Here is a 7,500-nt window from a genome sequence, read left to right on the forward strand (position 1 = left end):
TCATTGTTTCTTGGGATCGCTGACAGATTCTCGTCGCCGTCGTTTGTCTTCGACTCCCGTTGACCTCTCTTGTTCTCCTCCCCCTTACCCAACCGGGTGTAGGACTGATGTAAACTTCTTCCTGTAAGTCCCCGTTCAGGAAGGTATTTTGAACATCTAATTGTAACAGAGGCCAATCCCGATTGTCAGCAATAGAGAGAAGGAGACGAAGAGACTTCATCTTGTCTACCGGGTCAAAGGCTTCCTCGTAATCTATCCCATATGTTTGAGTAAAGCCCTTAGCTACTAGCCTGACCTTTTCCTCCTTTCTCCCATAAAGCTTCCCTTCCCCCAGTCTCATATCGAATTAGTAGAGATCAAGATGGGGGGACTCAAAATGATACTCCTCTCTGAATCGAGAGGTATCAGATCGAAGTAAGATAAGTCATGTATTATAATTGAAGTGATTTCCGGGGGGTGTATTTATGAGCAAATTCTGGCATGAGAGGACCAATGAGACAGAACACTGTTGGATGCATTCCTTCGCTAGCAGGTCTTCGGCCCATCTCAATTGAAGAGTCTTCGGTCAGTAATCTCGTACTCTCGACCGGCTCGAACCACTACGTTATCCATGTGCCGGCTCGTTCGTATGCTCATCCTATTCATGTCACCAGAACCTGTAATAAACCATCATTTCAAACCATCCTGTTACAGGGAATCTTTGGATATCAGTTCGAAGGGAGCGCCGAACACCGAAAGTGAAGTTGCTCCTACCTACAGGAGCATCTGCCTTTGTGAGGTCTGAGGTCAACGGCAATATGTCACCCTGCTTTAATGATAGTACTCTTTCCATTAGGAGCTTCCCCCAGCTGAGCTAGGCTAAAGAATAAAAATTAATAATGAATATAAATAAAGTATAAAATTCATATAGCAAGCATGGGCGATAAACGCATTTTTTTTTAGATCGATTCCAGAGGTCGGTCTTCTGTCTGATGAGAATAGGCTCAGGCTCTGTACAGCCATTTTAGTATTTTTTTGGCGCGAATCTTGTTAAGCGTTAGAAAAATTCCGGTCTTAAGCAGCCAATTATTCCTGGTATAGTCGTAAATCGGTTGGATTACCATTCTCCATTATTAGTTCTGGGGTGAAGGTAGTTTACTTGCTTAGTGTGAAACGCTAAGGATTTTGATCAGATTTATCTCTAGTGAGATGATTCACCGTAGTATCACTAAAACTCTCCAATCGCCATTAGCAAGTGTGGCCAGACGCTCTGCTATAAAACACAATTTTTTTTGTCTAAGTCTAAGTTTAGATATTTAAAGGGGTGAAACAGCTTGACCATAGGGAAAGGGGTTCAGAAATCTTTTTACCTGTTTAGTCCAAAATACCACCAGCTCTTCTTTCCGGATGAATACAAATGCAACGATCGTGCCCTAAGTCCGAGTTTTTTCAGCAATCACCGTTATCTCTTTCTTACGCATGGCAGCAATACAATAAAAGAGGGTCTGCCCGCCCCCAGAGGAAGACCTTTATTTTGAACTAATATGAGAGTATCCATTCTTGGCCATGCTGGCTATAATGGTAACGTGGTTATTTTCAACATGGGGATTCTCTACCGGGAATGGAGAGAGTTAGGAGAAGGGAAGGGCCTCATAGCTCCTTACTATAGGTGATTCAGGGAAACCCCCACCCTTTTTTATCAAAATCTTACTAAGAAGTAAGGCCACGGCTCCAATAGGGCACACGTCCATCAAATAAATAGCCGAAGGCCGCAAACGATCAAATAATGGCCCCGCGTTTGTTACAAGCCGAAGGAAAGGCAGCTCGGAGATTAGCAGAGGTTATGGAATCTGACCCAGCCACAACTCCAGCAAGAGTAGGCTCTGAAGAATGAAAAGACGCATGTATAAAGTATAAGTACTTCTTTCCTATGGACTTTTTAAACGGGTTGGAATCCGGTAATAAATAGGCGTATATCGGCCTTCTTTTAGTAGCGAATCTTGAGGTCATCCGGAAACTGGAAAGTCTCCCGTATCCAGTAAATCAGTGTTATCTCTATCTGTCGGAAAGGGGCCAACCAGGTCCTGTTGTCTCTCCTGTCGCATCTGTGTAAACTGTCCGTTGCTTGCTTCTGGAGTGCAGGAACTGGAACTATCACATCAGTCGGATCTGCATTAGTTTTTAACCGTAGTTTTCCTTTCTGAAAAGCATTCCCGGAACAAAGACTACTTTCTCACCGTGGCAACAACTGCAAGCCCGTACAAAAGTAACCTTTGCCGGTGGGGCAAAAGTCTTCTCAGAATCGATACCAAGAGTGAGTCTGAATTTCCCTCAATGGTGGTATTTCCGTCAGGAAGAGGTTTGAGCCCCCCTCTATCTGATAAGGTAATGAACGACGTCTTCTGCAAGACTGGCAATTCCTCAGACATGGCCTGCTGCCACTGAGGGATCCTTGCTGCCTCACTATCATTTTTCGGCTTCAAAGAAGAATGAACAACGGCAAGAAAAGCACTATGCTGGGTCAGACACAAACCATATGGGTGTCACAAATAAGAACAACGTACCTCAGGAAAGGCCAACGGGCAACACCATCCAATCATCTTTTGATAATACATATAATCTTCCAAACAATACTGCGGAGAATCAGACGGAGCAGAATCTTTTTTCTGTTAATAAAGACACTTCTCAGCACATACAGATTTCTGCCGATCCTTCAACCAGTACTGCTTCTCATGATTCTGGGTTGATTCTTCTCATCAGGTAATAGTAGAAGCCATTGACTCATCTCCGGCTGCTAACAATTCCAATGTTGATAATTATGGTATTCAGGCTATTATGCCTATTATCTCTCGGCCTGATCATGAACTCATAAACAAGATGGAGTCTAATATATTCCTTGTTTGACTGAAATCCAAAGATGATGCTAACGTTCCAAAGGAACAAGCTGCTCAGACTAAGGGATACTTATCGGACTCTTTTCCTATGAGAGAAGCAAACATTTCTTTGCAGGAATTTTTTACCATGTGTAAGGTCGTTTACTTGCTTAGCGTTTCACGGGATGGATTTCATTAACACGGATAGACCAGAAATGGTCTTCGTAAGCGCTTTCTGTTCAAGAATCGGTAGCGGTTTTAAGGGAGACTACCGAGCTCCACGAGAAGCGCCTATCATCTCTATGCGAATTCTGACCTTAGCTTTTCGTCTTTGATTAGTATTAGTGAAAGCTCGCTCGACTTAATAATCGCCGTCTTACTCGACTTGCTTACTAGCTGCATTTCTTACTAATATCTAAATTTGACTTGTTAATTTAGAGTTCTAAACTGAGTACACTAGGAGAACAGTAGTTTCCTCTTTTCTCCTTTTTATGAACACGGAATGATCAGCATTGCTTCTCTGGAAACCCGTCTATCTTCGTCATAACCAAACTTCATATCTCGAACCAAGCCCGAGGAGACTGCTTGAGACCATATATCGCCTTTTTTCACCTGCAAACTTTCCCTTCCTCCCCCTGAGCTCGAAACCCTGGTGGAGGTCTCCATGAAGAAAGGCCCTTTTGACATCGAGCTGATGCAGTGGCCAAGATCTGTTAGCTGCAACTGACAGAATGACTCGTATGGAATTGAGTGAGTTTAGTTTGGCCACAGGAGCAAACGTCTCGAGATAATTGATGCTATAGGTTTGTGTGAAACCTTTCGCCACAATACGAGCCCTCTCGATAGAGCCATCCGCTTTGTGTTTCAGGGTATATACCCACCTGCAGCCAACCGTACGTTTGCCTCTTGGTAACGTGATCAGTTCCCAAGTGTCGTTCTTCTTTAGAGCCTCTATTTCTTCTATCATAGCTTTCTTCCCTGATTGAGGGCTTCTTCAAAATTGGGAGGGTATCTTGGTGGAAGAAATCGCGGAAACGAAAGCTTTAAAGGAAGGTAGTTTACTTGCTTAGTGTTTGCGCTAAGGGATGAGCGTTAAAAGCATTTTATAGATATTTAATAGATCTTATCAGTCTTCTTGTGTAATAGTAACTCTCCCCCATCAATCGGTACTAGTTATTCTCCTTCGGATCCTTGACTTGATTTGTCCGATGATAAATGCGAAACGAAAGAAGGATCCTCCTGCTGGGAATTATATCCTACTCTTTACCCCCCCTTTTCACAGATAATGGAGAGATGAATTGATCGATTCATCGGGTCGGGACTGACGGGGCTCGAACCCGCAGCTTCCGCCTTGACAGGGCGGTGCTCTGACCGATTGAACTACAATCCCAGGAAAATTAGGTATACAGCCTAAAAATTCTTATTATTTTTTCTCATTGGATTTCATTCGAACCTTTTTGTTTCGCCGTGTTGTAACAGAGACACGAATGATATACTATATTATTATATAAATTATTATCATAAAAAATCTATAATTTAATATATTTAAAAATGCAAATGCAGTAAACTCATAGTGGGCTAATTCATGAATTGAATCAAATGGACCCTTTTAACTAAGCGGTAGAGTCACGCTCTTTAAACGCCCTAAGAAATAGGCGTCAGTCATCAGTTCCAATCAGATCCGAAAAATGAGAAATCAATCAAAAGTAAGTGCAGTGGATCTGAATTGAATCATGACTATATAAGCTATTCTGATATTAAGATTCGATATAGATGAAATCGTGGAAGCGGACCTTTGATTTCCTTGGACCACGTAAGAATTCGTCGTCCGATCGAACCTTCTTGTTCCTGGATGCTCCATAGAAATCCATCGTTATTCCTTTCTTCCACCGAGAAAGGTTCATTCCGAATCACAAGAGAAATTTCTCTCTCTTTTTTTATTCTTTTCGTTATGGTAATGCAATGCAAAAGAGGTCTCGGAAACCGGGTTGTTTCTGATGATGAAAAGAGCTTTTTTTATTTTATGTGAAATTGACGAAAACCCGATATTTAAAGGTCGGTAATGTTAGAAGACGACTGTCGGTATCCGATGGTAAGATACCTATGGTCGGTATATCTTTGAAAGCTCAGACGGAGAGAATAAACGTACTCTTCGGGGGCTACTTAAGGCACTTTAGTGCAAACCAGAAGGACTGGGGCTGTTGGATGTTGCTCAGTGCTGCTATAACTTAACAACCAAAAAGCTCTGCGTCGAACTTAAGCCCCTTCGAGTTGGCGACGGAGCAACAGCCTCTGACGCCCCACACCATTGCGGCAGGAGGGGGCTTGCCCATCAGCCTACTTTGCCAAGAGGTGGCAGGAGCGCAACGATCTAGCCCAAACCTACTTAGATGAAGCAGCAAGGCGTATGAAGGGAGCGACGACCCTTCTTCTTGGAGATAACTCCAAAAGCCAAACCTAGCCCAACCTACTTAAACAACCCAATGGCTCGGCCCAGGAAGAAGAAAGTAGACTTCGTAGAGAAGCGGATAGGAGGGGTAGCCTATAGACTCAAGCGATCAGCTCGGTGAAAACTCACCTCGTATTCCATGTGAGTCAGTTGACTTCAATTAGACCAGACCGACCTAGGGAGGACCCACGAGGGCACCACCAGATGTTTTAGATAACCTTTATAAAGAAGAAGTTGAGTATATCATAGCTGACCGCACCATGGGCTAGCCCGTACACCCACTGCACGAGTGGAATACTACTTAGTCAAGTAGAAGGGCCAACCTGAGAGCGAGGCAAAAGCTGGGAACGGGCTGAAACTTACGAGTCGAAGACCAAGTCAGAGACTACTGGACGTCTCGCAGAGCGACTCTCAACGAGGACGTTGAGACTTTTCGAAAAAAAAAAAATGTTTTTTGGCTTAACCCGTCTTTACTAAAGATCAAGGAGTACACTTGTACTCCGGCTAATAGGGGAAGGCTTTTTTCAAATCCAAGTTTGACTCTGATTAGATCCTTAGCGCAAGCGCTAAGTAAACAAGCTACCTTCTGTAATAAAAACCGAGGAAAAATAACGTCAAATAGAAACGAACAGGGTCTTACGGCACGATCACTATATCTTTTCCTTTTCTTTATCTCTCCTCTATAGAAAGAGAGGATGATACGTGGCGCGGTATACCTGATCATTTGGTCAACAAGACGTACGCAAGTCGACATAGCTCCATATATATGTTCTTTTGAGCTTGAATCCATAAATAGAATGAAATGAAATAATGGTGAGCCCAGTAGTAGTAGGGCGACGAACACGGCTCAAGGGTTTCTATACAAAGCCCTTCTCTTCTTCACTCAAAGGGGCAATGCACTCTTTGAATGGTACTTGATTCATAAAGAATGAATCTTTTGGTTAGAAGTTATACGGACTTTATAAAAGTAAATGCCACGTTCCGCGTGTCACGAGATATGGGGCGTTCTAATCGAAGGGTCATACTTCTCGTCTCGGCCCTATTAGGGTAAGGCCAATGCACCAGCCAGCCGGTGTGGTGGCGAACACGATCTGCTGTAAGCTAAGCTGTTCACCTTGTAGACGGAGGAGATATAGAAAGTGTGCCGTGCGTGATTCATAAGATTATATAGTAACACCAGTATATTATTATATTTCACTTAGCCTGCCTCTCCCATGACTTTCCGGACCAACCAACCCGGATCTGCCCTCGCAAGTCTCTCCGCGTTTTGGGAGCAGAGCATGCAAAATCGAGCAATGGGTCTTAGAAGAATTCAATTTTGAACGGCATGACTCTTTCTATTTTTGCGCCGGCATTTGAGTTGTCTCCCCTCCTCTTTCAATCGACACACTCCACACAGATAGCTCCCGTGGCCCCGGCTTCTGCCTCTATCAGGCGGCGACAGCCCCTACCTTCCCCAAGAACCCTTTTTTAAGGATTCGGCAGGCCCGTAAAAAAAAATTGGGATACTTCCCCCGAAAAACCAAGGGAGGCGGCGGCCCCCACCTCCACAGCCGCAGCATGGGGGAGCGGCTCCTTAATCCGCACTACAACCAATCAAAATTTTCTCCAGATTGATATATGATGCTAAACCGAGACCGAGATAGAGAGAGAGGGCTGCCCGTTGGCTTTTCGAGACAAATCATAGGAATGGTGCTAATTCCCATGTTCTTTTTAGTCTCGTTTGGTTTCGAGGGCCTCCCCCTCCCCGTCTCTTACTCGTTTTTTGAAAGCCGTCATCCTGGATTTTTGTTTCCGTATGCCGGGGAAAGTGCCTCACCCTTCTACAATTTTTTTTTTTTAATTTCCTCGGGTCTCTATAAAACAGAATGAAAAGCCCGGGTAGAAGCACAAACAAAGGGAGAGAGGAAAAGTAGAAAGGGGGGAAGAAGTCTAGCGCTAGTTCTTACGGAAACTTCTTTTTCTAACTTTCATTTTTGAGTGGTTTCTTTGTTCTCTTATTTTGATTGAAAGAAAGACAAAACTTCCCTCTCTTTCTCTTCTTTCTTTTTTTTCCCTTCGACGAATTGCGTTTTGTTTTGCCAGAGATATTTTTTTAGAAAGATTCCCCATTGGATAAATAATTAAAAAATAGAAAGAATCTAAATAAAGGCGCATATGCGGGAAGGGGGCCCCACTACTTCTTCATTCTGGGGGGAC

General features: G+C 43.6%; 1 non-coding gene across 1 annotated transcript; it reads right to left on the minus strand.

Annotated features, from left to right (window-relative positions):
• Positions 1-4,168: 4,168 nt before the first annotated feature.
• On the minus strand, positions 4,169-4,242 carry TRNAD-GUC (transfer RNA aspartic acid (anticodon GUC)). Its single transcript has one exon. It is a non-coding gene; the product is annotated as a tRNA-Asp (tRNA).
• Positions 4,243-7,500: the final 3,258 nt, after the last annotated feature.

Source organism: Prunus mume, linkage group LG8 (genome assembly GCF_029339155.1).
Source record: "Prunus mume cultivar Tortuosa linkage group LG8, ASM2933915v1, whole genome shotgun sequence".
NCBI lineage: Eukaryota > Viridiplantae > Streptophyta > Magnoliopsida > Rosales > Rosaceae > Prunus > Prunus mume.